The sequence below is a fragment of the Diabrotica virgifera genome, chromosome 3, assembly GCF_917563875.1.
Source record: "Diabrotica virgifera virgifera chromosome 3, PGI_DIABVI_V3a".
Taxonomy (NCBI): domain Eukaryota; kingdom Metazoa; phylum Arthropoda; class Insecta; order Coleoptera; family Chrysomelidae; genus Diabrotica; species Diabrotica virgifera.
The window spans coordinates 214,860,101-214,880,533 of record NC_065445.1 but is presented as its reverse complement, the minus strand read 5'-3'; the positions used below and the strand labels follow the sequence as shown (position 1 = coordinate 214,880,533).

The 20,433-nt window shown below is 37.7% G+C and overlaps 1 long non-coding RNA gene across 1 annotated transcript; it reads left to right on the top strand.

The window, feature by feature from the left end:
* Nucleotides 1-4,796: 4,796 nt before the first annotated feature.
* LOC126882363 (uncharacterized) lies at nucleotides 4,797-19,110 on the top strand. The gene is made up of 2 exons (XR_007697296.1): nucleotides 4,797-5,567; nucleotides 18,896-19,110. It is a non-coding gene; the product is annotated as an uncharacterized LOC126882363 (long non-coding RNA).
* The last annotated feature ends 1,323 nt before the right edge of the window (nucleotides 19,111-20,433 follow it).

The window sequence follows — 20,433 nt, the reverse complement described above, 5'->3', positions numbered from 1 at the left end:
CTCTCACACACCGACTATAATTAATACTGATGCGCTTAGACGCAATCCCCCACCTACACCTTTAGAATCTTTCAACTGTATAGTCCTGTCGCCAGGGGGGGTACAACGGCCTCGTTAATTCAGATGGACTTACCCAAATTTTTTTTATGTATTTTGACCCGTAGAACACGAATTTTTTGGGTAACAGTTGATCCGGATGTCGATAAGATTGTTATAGACCAAGAACTTGAGGAATCAAATAACAGCGATTTTTGGCAAAACAAAACAATATTTTGTATTTTTTGGGTCATTTTAAGCAAAAAATATTTCTACAAGTTTTTTAGTAGGATGCACAGTTTTCGAGATAAACGCGGTTGAACTTTCAAAAAATCGAAAAACTGCAATTTTTAAACCCGAATAACTTTTGATTAAAAAATAAAATAGCAATTCTGCTTAGCGCCTTTGAAAGTTCAAGTCAAATTATGTCGGTTTTGATTATTTGCATTGCTAAAAATTTATTGTGTTATTGCTAAACAAAGCTACAAACAACTAGTGCGTGAGTGATGTTTCTATGATTTCTCATTTAAAATCGAACGAGTAGGTAGAATAGGTACTAGTGCAATCAAGACTATTTCTACGTTACATGCGTTAAAACGCATGTAAAAGCACGGGAAACCCTACGTGTTTATAGCTTTGTTAAACAATAAAAAAATAAATTTTTACCAATGCAAATAATCAAAACCGATATAATTTGACTTAAACTTTCAAATGCGGTAAGCAGACTTGCTATTTTATTTTTTAATCAAAAGTTATTCGGGTTCAAAAATTGCAATTTTTCGATTTTTTTAAAGTTCAACCGCGTTTATCTCGAAAACTGTGCATCCTACGAAAAAACTTGTAGAAATATTTTTTACTTAAAATGGCCCAAAAAATACAAAATATTGTTTTGTTTTGCCAAAAATCGCTGTTATTTGATTCCTCAAGTTCTTGGTCTATAACAATCTTATCGACATCCGGATCAACTGTTACCCAAAAAATTCGTGTTCTACGGGTCAAAATACATAAAAAAAACTTGAGTAAGTCCATCTGAATTAACGAGGCCGTTGTACCCCCCCTGGCGACAGGACTAGTATGTAATGTATTTAATTCAAATTATATTTGACTGCTGTCCTGTCAGAAAACAGAAAAAAATGTTTGTTTGATAAATAATAATAGGTGAAGCACTAAAAAGCCCAAAACCTAGGAATTTTGTGCAGTTAGATAAATCGTCATGGAACTTTTGCATTCGATTCGAGAGAGTGTCAGGTAATTTTGTGAACTAAATTTATCTCCGGCAAAAAATTTTGTGTAGAAGCAAATGCTTTTTAAAATGCATCTCGAAGAGATGGAAAATGAAAAATGAAAAGCTTTAGGAAACTTTAGGAACTTTAGAAAATATTGACAGAAATGTGTTTAATTTTTATGCTTGGGGGTTTTGGAGGTCACTGAACACGAATTTTATGACACGGCGATGGTCTCCGAGTTACCTGGTTCCCAGGCTGGAACTCATCGCCTGGAGTCAGTGGCGTAACAAAATCGCCCCCCCCCCCCCGCAGGATTGTAAATGGGGCCCCATTTAAAAAATTACTAAGTGTGAAATGTGTAACAAAAACGTATGTGTTAAAGAATAAAAAACCGCTAAACGCCGTAAAAATGAGTGGCGCATACAATATTCCAGCTACAAAAGATCTGATATGAATATTATGTGGCGCGAAAATGTATTTTAATTTTGATGCAAAATAAAATTCTAGTTTTATTTTAAAAAAATGTTTCATAATATTTGCTCATTTTGAAGTAAAACGAGCCACAAAAGGGTAATTTTGTTATAGTTTGAATTTTGAAACTCTTTTGTGGCGCGTTTACTTCAAATTTAAATAAAACTAGAATTTTATTTTGCATCAAAATAAAAATACATTTTCGCGCCACATAATATTCATCAGATCTTTTGTAGCTGGAATATTGTATGCGCCACTCACTTTTACGGCGTTTAGCGGTTTTTTATTCTTGGATCAGGAGTTTTTCAAAGTTATTTACAAATTCAATGTATAAAGTTGAATGTAATGTCTCTCGATTACGCGTTAAGATTTATAAATGGTCGCTTTTGTCGCATTATCTCCCAAAAATAATCGAGTTTCCATCGAATATACACTAGATTTTTTTCTATTCGAAACAGATTGAAAAAAATATTGGGATGGCCGGTAAATGAACTCGGATTGCCCGTTGTCAGATAAAATTTAGCGTCGTAACCACTACGACTACAATACGGTAATTTTAACAGGTAAAAACAGGTAATTTTATTTTTAAAATAAAATTACCTGTTTCTGCATACATGATTTGGACGCTAGGTCTAATTGAAATGTAAATGGAAAGTCAGGTAATAAAATTCTAGAGATTAAGCTTGATAAGGTTTATTTGTCACTTTGAAATAAATACGACATACATTTTACGAAATGGTATCGATCGATACAGTTAGTTTGATACTCATGTATCCTATCTCTAACGAACATAATTTTTTTTTCTACTCTTTGGATCTTTAAGTCTATTACTTTCATGGACACTATTAATTTTAATGTAAGTTTCAGTTTGAAAATTTTTTAAAACATCAATAAAATGGAAAATATTTGGATGAGCATGGTAAAAATTATCATTAAAACGCGAGTGGAACGATTCACAAGCATTAGTTGTTAATTCTAAACTCTCACTCATCGTAGCCCACATCTCCGGCGGAAATGTTGCGTGGTCGCCAATGTAGTTGTCCAATAAGTAGTCGGAAAACTTTTCAATTTTTGCATCCTTTGGTTGAATAGCCATAAAATCATATATGAAAGATTCTTCGACTTCTGAGGGAGGTAAAAATGGCAGCCCAAAAATATATTTCAGCCATTTAGATATTTCACTGTCTGCCAATTTATATTCCCGAATTAAGCCACAACTGCCGATATTACGATACCAAGCTTGCATAAGATGAAAACGGCACCCTTTAATGTGCACATTTGGAAATTTAAAACGCGCGGCACTGTGGATAGCAATTTCAAAATCGGAGAAAATGATTTTTGGATTGAATTTCAGACCAATTACTTCACATTTGCTTTTCAAAACATTAAATAGTTTTATATAGGTTTCTTTCGATTTGTCGGGAAGTAAACAATAACACAATGGTATATAATGTCCGTTGATAAATACGGTGTCGCGAAAAAAGGTCGCCAACAATTGGTCGAGCGAAAAAATGTCGCGCACATTTGAGCGCGTATCAAAAGGTCGCCGGCGAAAAAACAGCGCCGACGAAATAAGGTCGCGTGCAATTGATCGCGCGAAAAAAGATCGCGTCATGTTTTACATTATTAAAACCATTCAATTGGTTTTCAAAAAGGTTCTAAAGAAATTCTATTTGCATACTTTAACTTTATGCATTATGAGCCGATTAGTCTTGGAATTCCATCTAATTACTTTTTAATGTATTTTGGATGTATAAGAAGATGGGAAAAATAACGTATATCTAAATACTTTTTAATGTATTTTGGATGTGTAGGAAGATGGGAAATATAGGAGAATGGGAAATTATTTCATATGGTATTTTCAGGTTATTCAAGTGAATATACTTGAAAATTGAACAATTTTTAACATGAAGAAAGTATTTTTTTTGTTCTACGTGAATAATTTTAATATATGGATCTAAATTCAGAAAGGTACTTTCCTTCACACTTTTTACAGGCTTAGGACTGTCAGCAAAAAACTGGCGTGTTTAAAAGTGTTTGCTCTTCCTAATCTGATATCGTTAAAAATGTACAGTAATAATAGTTCTATTTACAGTATATATTACATACAAACGAATACCAGGTACCAGTTTACCTATTTTTGGTATTTTCAGAGACCGGTAATTAGCATAATTGGTTCTTAGTAGAAAGTCGTTATGCAGATTAGTGAAGAATAAGTAGTTTAGATAAGGGCACCTTATTGTGTAGGTATTTATTAGGAATTCCATGAAGTCATTACGATAAGACATTATTGGAAATGCTAAAATAAATACTGTACAAAAGTTCTTTGTCTAATTGTGCGTTATTCACTAATGTGGTAATTATTATTCCATATTCGTGAAACGTACTTTTATTACTTTTTAATGTATTTTGGATGTATAAGAAGATGGGAAAAATATCGTATATCTCATTATTCATTAGCTTGTCGATTTGTCAAGATGGTCTTAACTTACGTAAAGAGTCAAAAAGGTGCCAATATGTTGGTGTATAATGGATGTATCCATAGAAAGGAAAAAACGATTGATCAAAAGACAATTTGGAAGTGCGCTCAGTACAATAAGCATAAATGTACCGGGAGAGTTCACACAGTGGGAGATGAAGTAGTGAAAAGTACAAGTCACAACCACGTTGCCGATGCGTCAATATTAGAAGCAAAAAAGGCTTGTAACAGAATGAAAGAACTGGCTCAACAAGTTGAACTAACAACACAAGGAATCATAGCTACCGTTTCACAAGAAGTGTCTGTGGGTGCAACTGGGCAGCTACCTTCTATTTCATCCCTAAAGCGAACTATTGAGAACACACGCCAAAGAGTGGAAGCTATTCCGGCAAATCCAAGAAGCTTAACAGAGCTTATTATTCCGGAAGAATACACCAGAAACAATAACGGCGAACCGTTTCTTTTATTTGACAGTGGTCCAAACGAACAGAGAATTTTAATATTTTCCACTGAAAGAAATTTAACTTTGATGGCGAGCTGTGAACACTGGTATGCCGAGGGAACATTCACATGTACTCCTCTATTGTTTGGTCAGCTGTATACAATACATGGCGTACAGTATAGCAACGTTATTCCAACTGTTTTTGCTCTACTTCCTAATAAAACTCAGGCAACATACACTCGACTCTTCCATGAATTAAAAACGTTACGACCAGGTTTACGTCCTACAACAATAATGGTGGATTATGAAAAAGCAGCAATTAATGCTTTACAACAAGAGTTTCCTGAAGTCAGAATCCGTGGATGTTTCTTTCATTTCACACAATGTTTGTGGAGAAACATGCAAGGTACAGGACTGCAACAAGTTTATACAGTGTTGCAGTTCCGCAATTTTCTTTTAACTTATGGCTCTCCCCGTATAGTTAAAATACTTTCTTGAAAACGTTGGTTGCTCTTAGATGTCGTAAAAAAGGGTCGGGTCTAATGGATGAACTGTTATGAACTATAAATATACGAACTTTTAATTATAACTCGGTTTATTACTATTGGGAACGTGTCGACATCACATCGGTCTAATTATGGTTAACTACGTCGCGGAACGAAAATAATGAAAAATTGGTAATAAACCAATATCGAAGAAGAGACCCCCCTAAAAATGTGTTTATTTAATCCCAGTTAGACGGGACTAAGTCAGTAGTGCACAGTTCGTTGAGCGAAGAAGGTGTTCTTCCTTTGGTAGCAAGGGCTACCCTGCGTCCCATGACGGGATCCAGACATCATCGTTCCTGAGCTAGGAGGTGATGTCCTTGCCAATTACTACAGCAATCCTGCTGCATTGTACGTCCCTGAGAGGAGTTTTTAAGGTACCAAAACATGTTTTAAAGTACATTTTACGTTGCTGCGGTATCATCAGATACCCCTTTTTCTCCAAATAACTTTTAACGTCGCGAAGTGCGCGAATTTGCAAAGACATTGGGTCTTTAATCGTATAGACATTCATTTTAAACGTATCTCTATATTTTTCTGTGTTGTATCATATTATAATAATAATTATTGCATGTGTTTTATTTAGCATTACACTTTATTGACATATATTATATCCATATATTGATTTTATTGATTTTAATAGGGTGCCTTTCTCGTAATAAACGCTTGTTAATATTTTCCTTTCATTATTATACTCTGGTATCATTGACCTAACCGAAATTCGATATTGTTTTGCCCTAATAATTTACGACCATAAAATTCTTTCTTTAAAAAAGGGGCTGTTTATCGGTATCAGATTCGCTCCGGAGATTTAACGTCTTAGCTGTTTAGAATACTATTAATTATTGTTGTATTTCCTTTACGATATTTCTAACAGCTGATTTGGTAAGGTCAATGGCAATATTGTATCTATTAATTGGGTCAGTGGTTTTTCTGAACTTTTCATAATTTGTATCTATTTGTCGTGATTGTCAATATATTTGTATGAGTTTATAATTTATTCTTTGTTTCAACATTAAATGTATTTTGAGCTATTTTCATTTGTTTCATTTTACTTGATCACAATTAGAATAAAACAGTCCACTTCAGTCCGCTTCATATAATATTATATTAGTATACACTTTATTCGAAGGGGAAAAAACCAGCGAGTTCTAGACTGAATTTACATATCCACCCCCCTTCTGGTGGTCTCAAATGTGCATTTAGAGGCCATCGTCTGTGCAGAAAGCAACAAATGGTCCTTCGAGCCGGATCTTCTTCTTCTTTCACTATACTTTTTGTTTATTTAGCTTGTTTTCGTGTAGATACTTGTTTTCGGTTAACTTTAACCGTGTCTAGTTTGCGGTCTTCTTCAGCTTGAAGCCCCTAGTCGGTTATTGTAACCATTGCTTTATTTTGTTAATTTTAACCATGTCTAGTTTGCGGTCTTCTTCTGCTTGGAGCCCCTAGTCGGTTATTTTAACTAGTTTACATGTTGTTTCTTTTTTCGGTTAATGTTAGCCAGTTTAGTTTGCGGTCTCCTGCTGCTTGGAGCCCCTAGACGGTTGTTTTAACCATTTTACATGTCGTTGCTTAAGGTTTTATGATTGCAGGAACCTATTCAGTTGTGGTAACCATTTCAGGTATTTCTTTTCTCTGAAAAGATACCTATGTAGTCTGCCGAAAGACATATCTACTTTGCTACGATAAAGGTGCTCTTATGGTAGAGACCTTTTTTGCGGTTATCACAACCATAGTGTATTCAGGTATTTCTTTTCTCTGAAAAGATACCTAGTCTGCCGAAAGACATATCTACTGTGCTTTGATCAAGGTGCTCTTATGGTAGAGACCTTTTTTGCGGTTATCATAACCTTAGTTTATTCGGGTATTTCTTTTCTCCGAAAAGATACCTAGTCTGCCGAAAGACATATCTACTGTGCTTTGTTCAAGGTGCTGGTTATAAAAACCATAGTTTATTTAGGTATTTCTTTTCTCTGTAAAGATACCTAGTCTGCTGAAAGACATAATATATATCTACTTTGCTTTGAACAAGGTGCTCTTATAGTAGAGCACTTTGCTTAGGTTAGAGCTTTTTGCGATTATCATAACCATATTTTATTCAGATATTTCTTTTCTCTGTAAAGACACCTAGTCTGCTGAAAGACATATCTACATACTTTGTTTTGGTTAAGGTGTTCTTATGGTAGACACCTTTTTGCGGTTATAAAAACCATAATTTATTCGAGTATTTCTTTTCTCTTAAAAATACGTAGTCTGCTGAAAGACATAATCTACTTTGTTTTGATTAAGGTGCTCTTATGGTAGAGACCTTTTTTGCAATTTGATTTGATGCAAATGTTTTTCTTTTGGTCTGAAAAGATACCTTTTTTTTTTTTTTTTTTTTTTTTTTTTTTTTTTTTTTTTTTTTTTTTTTTTTTTTTTTTTTTTGGGAGGTGGGAATCTTCTCAAGACCGTCTGGGAAGGTGTCCCAGGTGTGTCGGATTCGGTCCGTCCTATCTGTATCACGGGCCGCCTACCGACTAAACCCACCCCCTCTTTTCTCCAGCCGACGGGTCTGGGACCGCTCTTAGCGAGCATATCTGACCCGTCGACCTTACTCATATCTCCCCTCCGGCACTCCTAGCGTGCATTCCATGAATCAGTTGGCCCCCGGGTCGACCCCCCGCCCACGCCCCGCACCAGGCCAGTCAGCGTAGCGACCGTCTGGCGCAACCCGTGCGCAGGTAGGGCGACAAGGAGGCCCCCAATCCCGGATAAAAACAGCCAGAAGATGTCAGTTGGCAGTTACGAGCAACTCCAGTCGTTCATACTTTCATCTATGCACTCTTTCTCGTCCGCTCCTTCATACTTTCTCTCATTTCCAGTTCGGAAATTAAAATGGGACAGTCGATGGTAAAACGATACAAGACATAACACAAAGGACTAAACGAGAGTGAAAAAAGAGAAGAAAAGAGCAGAGATAAAATGAGAGAAGAGAAAAGAAAGAGAAAAGACATAACGAAAAAGGAAAGAAAAAATAAAGGACAGTGAAGAAAGAAAAGATAGAACACATAGACAGGAAAAACCAAAAATAAAAATTGTTGGAAAGAAATATTAACTTATGTAAATAAAATTAAAGAGGTAAATAAATAAAATACGATAAAATAAATAACTAAAAATATGAAAAAGTAAAATAAGTAAATAAAAAAATAAAAATAAAAATGGGCAGTCAGCGTGGTTTGGATGTAAAGGGTCCGCCCCCCGCTGGTTGCCCGATCACAACACAAACACATTTTAAGAAAATAAATATAAAGCGGTCATCCCGCTTGCAGCCGCCTCTCTTTCTCTTCTTTGTGCTTTATTGTCTTTGTGACGAAGGCAATGATCAGCTCAAAGTCTCGTTTGCTGTCGATAGCTCTATCGATCAGCTCATGAGGCTCGCCTAGTGGAGATCCCAGGCCCAGCTGCAGTTCGGTACGCCCCGCGCGATAGGCAGGGCATACGAACACGACATGCCGCGCGTCATCCACCACACCACACTCGGGACATAGATCGTCCCTAGTTTTCCCAATACGGTGGGTATATTGTCGAAACGATCCATGCCCCGTCAGAAACTGTGTAAAGTAGTAGTTGACGCGCCGATGCCGACATCCGTACCACCTCACTACATCCGGGATCAGGGATCTCGTCCAGGCGGCCCTTCCGACTTCGGCTGCCCATTCCCTCTGCCACGTCTCTAAACTTCTAGCTTTCTCCAGTGGTCCTGAACCTATCGCCCCGTTGCCCCTTCGGTACATTTGGACTCTCTCCCTGGCCAGGATGTGCACCGGCAGAGAACCAGCCACTACCTGTAAAGCAATGGTTGATACAGTCCTGTACGCGCTGCACACTCTGATCAGGGGTTTCCTTTGAGCCCTCAGAAGCATGTCTTTATACTTTTTCATCCGGAGGACCTCATGCCACACTGGGGCCCCGTATAATATTATGGATAATATTGATTGTAACATCATTAGCCTCTTCTGGGATCCGGGCCCCCCTATATTTGGCATTAGTTTATTCAGCGTTGAGGTCCTCTCCTCCGCCTTTCGACATGCTTCTATCACATGTTGTCCAAATGTCAATCTCTCATCCAAAGTTATGCCTAAATACCTTACTGTCCGTTGGGGTCTTATTTCGGAACCTTGATATCTGAAAACTGTATCATCTCTTTTTCTTGGTCCCCTCAAGATTATTATTTCTGTCTTTTCTACTGCTAACTTTAAATCGTTTTTCTCTATCCACGCCGCGGTCTTCTCTATAGCTTTATTTACTTTTTCCGTTATACCCCGACTCATATCATCTTCCACCAGTAAGGCTAGATCGTCCGCGTATGCTATCGCTCTAACTCCTGTTCTCTTGTGAATTTCTAGTACCCCGTTATATAATATATTCCAAAGTAAGGGTCCCAGGACTGACCCCTGGGGTACTCCCGCGGTCATTTGTTTCTTTTTCTTCTTCGATATGCATACGGATCTCTCAGATAGATAGTCCTTAATTATGTTGGACAAATATTCCGGAGCACCACATTCGCCTATTCGGTTCACTATGAGGCCCCAGTTTGCTGAATTAAAAGCGTTTTTTATGTCCAACAGAACAAGGACCACCCATCTTTTCTTGCTTGTCTTAGCCGCATCCCTTATCCAGGTAGCGGCATCGACTGTCGATCTACCTTTTCTAAACCCATATTGTTGACTAGATAAAACTGTCTTATCTTCCAACATGCCCTCCAGCCTCCTCTTGACAAGTCCTTCATAGAATTTACCAAGACAGTCCAGGAGGCATATTGGCCGATAAGAAGTTGGTGAATCAGGGGGTTTCCCAGGCTTTAGGAGTAGAACCAAGTTCGCTTCCTTTAAGTCCCTGGGAAACTCTTGTTTCTGCAGTAACTCATTACATATTTTTCTGATCAAACCTGGTTTCTCTGTTGCTATAATCTTTATTGCCTCTGGTGGCAGCCCGTCAGGGCCGGGAGCTTTCCCTGTCTTCATTTCCTGACCAGCGGTTTTTATTTCCTCTTCCGTGAACTCCTCGACCATGGTAGGAAATACCTTAATAAAATTCTGTGGTTCCTTAGTGGGGAAGAGGAGCTCAGCTGATTTCATCCGCTGGTCTTCGTCGAGTCTATATGGGGCCATTATCTTCAAGGTTTTCATTGTAATCCTGTATGCGTCGCCCCATATATCCTCGTCCAGTGCTTTTATCAGGGTCTGCCACTTTTCCTTTTTCTCTCGTTTTATTTTATTATTTAATGTTTTCTTTAAGTCTTTATATATTTCTTTGAGCTCGAGGTTGCCCTGGCTTCTCGTGTAAATCCTTCGAGCTCTGAGGCATCTCTCCCGTAAACCTTCTATCTCATCCGTCCACCAGTAGGGGGATTTTTTATCATTTTTCTTCTTAACGGTGGCCAACTTTGCTGCATTTTGTAAAGCTCTTCTCAGTTGGTCAAGGTCAGAAATCTCTTCTTCGTTTATTTTTCTGACCTCCGATAGGTACTTGCTTTTATTGAAGTATGATTCTGTGTGACCTATCGTCCGTTTTAATCCCCCTTTAACCTTTATCTCATATTGTATGTAACGGTGGTAGGTAAATAATTGATCGTCGAGGACGTCCCATCCGTGCACCTTTCTGGATAGCCCTTCGCTTGCGAACGTGACGTCAATATGTGATTGGCTGGCCCCCCTTACGAATGTAGGTTTGTCGTTGTTTAATACTTGGAGGCCAGCCTGGGCTATCCATTCATTCCATAGTTCCCCCTTTTTGTCGTTTATGGGGGAACCCCATAATCTGGACTTCGCATTAATGTCCCCGGCGATCAATATTTCTTTTTCGCTTATGGCGGTGCTCATTATTTCATCAACGATGGCTTCGTATCTCATCATAGGGATGTTCGGAGATATGTAGCATGCCAGGAGGCTGAAACCCTTCAACCCGATGAGGATATGATTCCCCCCCCTGACAATGCTCTGCACTCCCACATCCCTATTTCTAATGAACACCGCCACGTTCTTTCCATTGTCTTGAACCCAACCACCGCCCGACGTAATCTTTATGTTTGGTTCGGGGACGATGAGCAGGTCTATGTCTAGCTTGCAGGCTTTTGCGAGGACAAGGTCGTGCGCTCGACGCGCCCTGCCCACGTTTACCTGCAAAATCCGTATACCAGGTTGATCCTTGAGGTCCACTTTGGTTCAGTTCCCTGAGGTCGTTTCTGCAACGGATTCGCGTCTTTCTACTGAATTAAAATTCCTACAAACTACAAAAAATAAATAAATATATATAAATAAAATAAATAAGTTGGTAAAATAGTTAAAATTTGTATAAATAAAATTATTTAATAAATAAATTATATAAATAGGTAAAGAGAATAAATAAAATGAAATAAATAAACTAAATAAATGAAATATATAAACAAAATTTGTATAGATAAAATAATGGGGTGTTTGATTTTCAATAGAGTCTATTCTTCGCGAAACTCTGTGAGAGGTGGCTTCCTGTTTCACTGGTGGACCGTATAGGGGCCCACTCCCGTTCTCCAGAAAGCAACCTCTCACCTTTTCACTGTTCTTTCTATTTTTATTTTTATTACTCACCCTTCTGGAGTTCCCCATTTCTTCCCCTGCCGTACACCCACGCCCTATAGGCTGGGCATTGCATACGGTCCATCCTGTGTCCCTCTTCTTTACAGGTTAGACAGTATGACGCACTGCTACACTGTACCGCAGTATGTCCCGTTTTAAAGCAGTTGTAGCAGCACGCTACCCTGCTCTCCCCCTTACATTCGTAGGTGTTGTGTCCATAGTGAAGACACTTGTAACACCTTGTGGGGGTGTATCTTTCCATTATAGGGCATGACACCCAGCCTATCACTATCGCATTATATTTGCGTAGCTCCTCCGCTTTTGTAGGGCGCACGGCTATGGTGGCAACCTGCTCCCCTTGTCCATTTGTTCTTAGCATTTTTATACTTACCTCTTCTTTGGGTATTCCCGTATAGACCTTAATGGCATCGTGCAAAATTTCTTCTGTGACCCCTGGGTGCAGTTTAGTAATCGTGAAATTATGCTCCTTTCTCCTAATTGCCATATTCATGCCGGACATCCTAGTATCCATTTCCTTTCTTAGCTTTTCAGCAGCTCCCTTCCCCTTTAATTTTACGAGGATATCCCCCCCGTCTGTCTTCTTCATCCTGTCTACTTTAATTCCAATTTTTCCTATATCGATCTTTTGGTTCATTTCCTTCAAGACGTCGGTATATTTCTTCCCACCAGTTTTGATTAGAAGGGCCTCTTCATGTTCTTGTCTAGCCCCTTTATCCATTTCTTTCCCTCTAATCACGATTTCCCACGTTATATTTTCTCCCCGACCCACGAATTCTAAGGCTTTCCGCACGTTTTCTTTATTTATTTCATTATTTATGATTACACGAATTGTTTCCGGCGGTTCTTCCCTCTCTTTGATTTTCTTCATGGCCCTCTCGGCCATTTCATACATACCTTGCTTCCTAGTTTTTGCTACGTACGTGTACCACAGCCTTTTTCCGGTGGCCATGGAACTTTTTTTCACATTTTCTATATATTCAATGCTTCCCTCTTTACAACCTTCAATAATTTCATAAACATCTTCCCTGATTGTGCGTATGGCGCTTTCTACCCCTCCCTCTTTTATATCGTTATTCGTTACTATCAAACATTCCTTCTTCTCTATCGTGTCTTGTAGGCCCCCCTGTTCCCATTTTGTTTTTTCGTATACTTTTTCTTCCCATTTCTTTTTGTATATTTGACTAAAATGATTAATGTTCCCCCCTTCGTTTAGGACTCTTAATATTTTTTCCGTTTCTTTTTTTTGTCTTTCCTGTTTTATTTTGATTTTACATTGTTCGCATTTCGTGTCTTCTTCCTCCCTTTGTGTCGTTTGATTTTGGGTTTGGCTAGTCTTGTTTTGTATGGTTGTTATTTCCCCTATTAACTTTCTCGCTTTCGCCTTTTTTTCTCCTTCTATGGATCCATTAGCATTTAGGATTTCTAGTACCTCCTTTAGCTTTCTTTGGATCCTCTCATTTTCGGTTTCCTCGGAATATGTTAGGCTTTCTTCTCGCTTCTCTTTCTTGAATTTTTCATTTATTTCGAGGCTATCCCCTTTCCTTTTTTTATTTTGTTTTATTTCTTCTTTATCCGCCTCATCGAACAGAAGAGCCGACAAGACGCTCTCTTCTGTGTCTTGCCACTGTACATTCCTTTGCTCTTCTTTTTCCCTTTTGGCTTCTGTTTCTTCCTCTTCTTCTATTTGCACTGAAGAATCATTCTCCCCTTTATCTTCTTCTTCTTTCTCTTCTTCTTTGTTGATTTCCTTTACCATATCATCCCCTACCAGTGTCGAGTGTTTTGGGGTACATGACCTGTTCATCTTTGGCTGCCTATTATGCCACTCCAACATTTCTTCTTCGAATCTTCTTTGTTCCTCTTCTTCTGATCTGCCGTCTTGCGGCTGTTCTTCCCTATTCTCATGTTTCTTGGTTAATTCATCGTCCTTTTTCACTTGCCTGTAGTCATCTTCCTGTTTTCCTATTTCTTTTTTTGTTTTTGTAGTATCCATATAAGTCCCACGAGTCGGGACGTGTTACATGTCCGGCGCGGCAGTGCGCCCTTACCGCGCTAAGACTGCATTACTTCGGGAGGTCGCCAGGTATCCCGAAGGGATCGTTTGCGATGCTCTAACCCTCGCATCTCTCATATCTTTGGCACGATGCCTTCCACCGTGATAGTGGGGATTATTTTATTGAGGTTTACTCCTCTAGGCTTTTTATCACGGTTGCCTCCGGACGCAGTGGCAGTCTGTATTCACAGGCTACCTGGAATTTCCGCGTAACTGCTGCCTCCCCTGTCACGCGGGATTTGGAATGGATATGTGGTAGGAAAGGTACTTTGGTGGGGTAAGACATGGCGACTACTCGCAGTGGGTATGTCGAGAAAGTTCTCGAATAAAGATTTGTGATCGGAGTTCGACGTAGAGCCCCAGCATGGTGCGTGGGGCTCCCCCTCGACCTCCGGCAACAATGCTGGAGTGGGCGAGAATAACTTTAGGGATTACAGTAGTCGTAGGGAAGTTGGAAGGTGAAATACAATAGCTGAAGGCGAAGGCGTCGCAACTGCTCACCTCAGTTGCGACGCCTTTTAGCGTCCAGCGGCGGTGTCCGGCGCTCACCCGGTGCACAGTCGCTGGACGCTGGGACTGTTCTTGGTTTCATCGGTCGTGCTCCCCTCACAGTTTTAGGGACCACGACCGGTTACTCGGCCCTCCCACCGTCGTCGAGGTAGAAATACAGCCCCGGGGAGGGCTGAAAAGATACCTAGTCTGCCGAAAGACATATCTACTTCCTTTTGATTAAGGTGCTCTTATGGTAGAGACCCTTTTTGCGCATATCATAACCATAGTTTATTTAGGTATTTCTTTTCTCTGAAAAGATACCGTCTGCCGAAAGACATATCTACTTTGCTTTGATCAAAGTGCTCTTACACCTTTTTATACCTTCTTTTTTGACGGTTGTTATAACCATTTATTGCGGTAATTCTTTTATATTAAAAGATACCTAGTCTGCCGAAAGACTATTGCATCTTCATGTTCTTGTCGAAATCTGATTTCTTGGATGGTTTCTTATGATAGAGACCTTATTACAACCATTTTACAGTGCTGTATTTCCTTTATACTAAAAGATATCTATTCTGGTGAAATACTATTTTTTTTATATTATTTTTTATTGTGCTCTTATAACAAAGACCTTTTACCGATTTTCATCTTATTGCGGTTATCTTAACTATCTATTCGGGTATTTATTTTACCTTAAAACATACCTAGTCTGCCGAAAGACATCGTTACATTTTCTTTATTCAAGGTTTTTTGTGCTAGAGATCTTTTTCTGCGGTTTGTATAACCATTTGCATTGGAGTATTTCTTTTGTCATAAAAGATACCCAGTCTGTAGCGACATTTCTTATTTTTATGTTCGCTAGTTGTTTTACGAGTGCTAAAATTAATTTCAGATATTACAATTATTTTCTTTTATTAATCTTTCCTGATTGTAGGAATATTAATATCATATCGTAATCATTTTCTGTTAGGGTATTTCTTTTATTTTATAGGATACCCGGTCTGTAGAGACAGTTCTTGGTTTTGTTATTGTTTATCATTTCTTATTGTAGAAGAGACCTGTTTCGTTTCTTACAAACATCTCCTTGGTTTTTTTCTGTAGTAGATAAAATCCAGGGAACTAAAATACTGTTTCTTCTTCGAAATTCATTTCATATTGTTTATTAATTTACCTGTTTCTGCTCCATTTTGGATCTAAACTATGGACACTCTCATATTCAAGAGAAAGTTCGCAAAGAATGCAATCATTCGGCATTGTCATTGGACTATAAAAAATGTCTCATTAGCTGACTATTACCTATTAAAAGTTCGTCGTAAATATTTACAGATTGAGTATGATAAATATGAATGTGCACAGGATGCAATCGAAAACTTAATGTCGGAAAATCCTTCTTCAGATAGCGAGGATCGTACTATTATAGATGATTTATGCTGTAAGGCAATGGGGCTCATAATATGGGAGCCCATCTCAACATATGCATACTATAACGTAGGTAGTACATCTCAAGATAGTTCTCCTAGGTTACATGTGGGGGAAAGACCCCTCTCTCTCATTTCTGATCTAGGCCATCTAGTTGATGGATTGAAATTTTCTCAAATTAACATATCAAAAAACTCATCCTCTTCTCAGCATCAACCTTCTGTCGAGACATCTACATCTCAAACATCTCGTGTGAGTATGCCTAGTTCGTCAGGTCAGCAATCCTCGACTTTAGGTCAGATAGATACTGTCCCTAAGGTGTTACCTAATGACCTTAGCAGTAATGCATTTTCTCTTCCACTTGTTGCAGTGGTACCAGATAGTGACTCCTCCGACACTCGTGTTATCGAGACAAGCGCGAGTTTATCTACGAGACTATCCTTTAATGATTTACCTTTTACTGGGCCTCAGGTCCATTCTAATATTCAAGCCTTGTCGAAAGACTTTTCTTTGCAAGGTGGAGCGTCTGATGACGACGCAGCTGATACAGCTTCGCGGGGAGCTAGCCCCGGTATTGTTGCTTCAACGAAAACTTGGCGTTGTGAGCCAAAAGTCTTGTCGTTTCGGGGAACAGATTCTTCGAAACCTATCGACTTAGATTTTACGACCGTAATTGGGTCAAAATTCCCTAGAGTGGTTTTACACCCTTCTCTAGATCTAACATTCAGGGTACACAGTTTTAAATTGTACTCTTTCATTTCTCTTTTGCGCCGAGTAAAGGCATTTGTTTTCCATTTCACCAGAAATATTGATAAAAAGCAAGCGGAATTGCTTATCGTTCGAGACGTAAAAAGTTTTTCATTGCTTCGGATGATAGAATCGTTGTCATCCGGTATAACTAGTTCAGATAAGGAGTTGGTTCCTTTTAATTTACTTCCAGAGGAAAGTATTGACCGCATTAAAGTTAGCGGTACGTTGAGAAATTTTTATCTTCCTTTTGCAAAGAAGTCTATTCTTCTTTCTTCGAACAGTCTAGTTGTTTCACTGATCTTCGATAACCACGTATCGTTGGGTCATGTAGAATCCCAAGGTACGTCTAATTTAAGACATTATTTCGGACTTAGTTATGGTGCATTTTATGATTTGGAACGTCCCATATATCATTGCGTCACTTGTACTAGATTTCTTTTTATTGCTGTAGATTATGGGATATACATTGTGCATAAAGCTTTATTTGTTTGTATGTTACCGCCGCGTTATGTTAAAATAATGACTTTTAACTTTGGAGAGCCAAAGTATTTTCTTTTCAAGCTGTGCGAATTCTATATACTGCAAAGAATTCTTAGGAGCTGTACCGTTCCTTGTTTATTTCAGAATTGCCTTATTTTTTAAGCTTTGTTACTTGAATAGTATAATGTAGTATGGTATCTATTCTCTTATTCGTACTAGTTTATCCTTTAAGAATTGTCGTTTTAAGTTTTGTTAATTGAATAGTAAAATGTCGTATGTTATCTAATCTCTTATTCATCCTAGTTCGGATTTATCATAATGTTATAATATATTCTTAGTAAGCTTCTAGCTATTTAAAATTGTTTGCTTATTTTTACCCACAGGGTGCCAGTCCCAACCTGAGATTTAATTTGTTTATTGCCAATTTAGATTATCAATCTTCTCATTTCTAGATAAAATTCATAGAAGAAAATAGTTTCTTCATTTTCGTCATGCTTATGTCTGTCCAGTAGATTAGGGATAACTAGGGACAATGCTATACTTTACAGATTGATCTTCTTCTGCCTTTGACGCTTATTTGTTTCGAATGTTGTAGTGATTAATAATTATTCTGATGCTATAAGTTAATTAGTTGTCATCACGTGGAGTCATTCTCTTAGATTTGTTAACCAGGATATTCATCTTCTGTCAATTCTCCGCTTTCGGAATATTTTATAATGGAATGTTAGTTGTAGAACTTATATATTTTATCTCGTCTCTCGTTTATTCCGAGACATTTTAACGTAGCCTTCTAATCACGTGCATCACTTCTCTTTCTTCCTCGTTCTTCATAGTACAGTCTCGTTGGTTAACTTGGCCGTACATGATACTCGCTTGAATCGCCACATCTCGACGGTGGCGTCGAATTAATGTATTTTATCCTAGGATAATACGAAAAGGCACTTCTTATTATTGAGGAAACTTATTTATGTAGAAATCTGTGGTATTGTTAATTACAGTGTTGTATTTACCTGTGCAATCCTTGATAGTTTGTAACTTTTATGTGGGCACATAATAGGTTCTCTTGTTGCGCTTGTGCCTGTCTGTTTAAATTCACAATAATATGTTGATTGCGTATATGTCAATAATAGTATCTTATAACAATACGAGAAGGCACTTCGTATCAGATAAGTGTGTAATAGTAATTATGTATGTTTGGTAATTACTTATGTATCCTAATAATGTAAGCTATTATCTTTTGTATGTCTATTGTTCTTCTTGTACCTTTGTAAATATGCATCTTTTGTAATCATGTAAGTATGTCGTTCGGTTCATAAACTTGTAAGTGTTTACAGGTTCCGATTTTGTGCCGTGTGTCGCGTAATACGCAGTTATGGTTTCTTGGCAAGTCTGCCAACGCGGGGAGAATGTTGCAGTTCCGCAATTTTCTTTTAAATTATGGCTCTCCCCGTATAGTTAAAATACTTTCTTGAAAACGTTGGTTGCTCTTAGATGTCGTAAAAAAGGGTCGGGTCTAATGGATGAACTGTTATGAACTATAAATATACGAACTTTTAATTATAACTCGGTTTATTACTATTGGGAACGTGTCGACATCACATCGGTCTAATTATGGTTAACTACGTCGCGGAACGAAAATAATGAAAAATTGGTAATAAACCAATATCGAAGAAGAGACCCCCCTAAAAATGTGTTTATTTAATCCCAGTTAGACGGGACTAAGTCAGTAGTGCACAGTTCGTTGAGCGAAGAAGGTGTTCTTCCTTTGGTAGCAAGGGCTACCCTGCGTCCCATGACGGGATCCAGACATCATCGTTCCTGAGCTAGGAGGTGATGTCCTTGCCAATTACTACAGCAATCCTGCTGCATTGTACGTCCCTGAGAGGAGTTTTTAAGGTACCAAAACAAGTTTTAAAGTACATTTTACGTTGCTGCGGTATCATCAGATACCCCTTTTTCTCCAAATAACTTTTAACGTCGCGAAGTGCGCGAATTTGCAAAGACATTGGGTCTTTAATCGTATAGACATTCATTTTAAACGTATCTCTATATTTTTCTGTGTTGTATCATATTATAATAATAATTATTGCATGTGTTTTATTTAGCATTACACTTTATTGACATATATTATATCCATATATTGATTTTATTGATTTTAATAGGGTGCCTTTCTCGTAATAAACGCTTGTTAATATTTTCCTTTCATTATTATACTCTGGTATCATTGACCTAACCGAAATTCGATATTGTTTTGCCCTAATAATTTACGACCATAAAATTCTTTCTTTAAAAAAGGGGCTGTTTATCGCTATCAGATTCGCTCCGGAGATTTAACGTCTTAGCTGTTTAGAATACTATTAATTATTGTTGTATTTCCTTTACGATATTTCTAACAGCTGATTTGGTAAGGTCAATGGCAATATTGTATCTATTAATTGGGTCAGTGGTTTTTCTGAACTTTTCATAATTTGTATCTATTTGTCGTGATTGTCAATATATTTGTATGAGTTTATAATTTATTCTTTGTTTCAACATTAAATGTATTTTGAGCTATTTTCATTTGTTTCATTTTACTTGATCACAATTAGAATAAAACAGTCCACTTCAGTCCGCTTCATATAATATTATATTAGTATACACTTTATTCGAAGGGGAAAAAACCAGCGAGTTCTAGACTGAATTTACATATCCACCCCCCTTCTGGTGGTCTCAAATGTGCATTTAGAGGCCATCGTCTGTGCAGAAAGCAACAAGAAGACGCGAATTTTGCTCTACATCTGCGACAATTGGCAGCCCTAGCCTTCGTACCTGAAGTAGATGTTGTTGCAACATTCGGAGAGCTACTGGACAGCGAGTTTTACACTCAAAATGAAAATTTACTAACACCTTTAATAAACTACTTTGAGGATGTATGGATAGGCAGATTGGATCCACGACAACAAAGAAGACCGCCAATGTTTCCAAGGAATCTTTGGAATTGCTTCGAATTTATAGAGGAAGATCTACCGCGTACTAATAATGCTGTCGAAGGTTGGCACAACAGCTTCTCCTCGATATTAAATGCAGCACACCCAAATCTATGGAAGTTTATTACGGGGCTAAAGAAAGAAGAGAGTTTAAATCGATTAAAAGTGGAGCAATACATAGCTGGAAACCAACAACCTCAAAAAAAAATTTATAAAGATACAGCGCGGCGAATAAAAACGATTTGTTTGCAATACGGGAACCGGCCAAATCTAGAATATTTAAGAGGAATTGCCCAAAATTTTCAACTGCAAGTATAAAAAACTAAAAAACAATTAAAAAAAAATTTAAAAAAAAAACAAAAAAAAATAAAAATTAAAAAAACACAAAAAATAAAAATAAAAAAAAATAAAAAAAAATAAAAAAAATAAAAATTAGAAAAAAATAAAAAAATTAAAA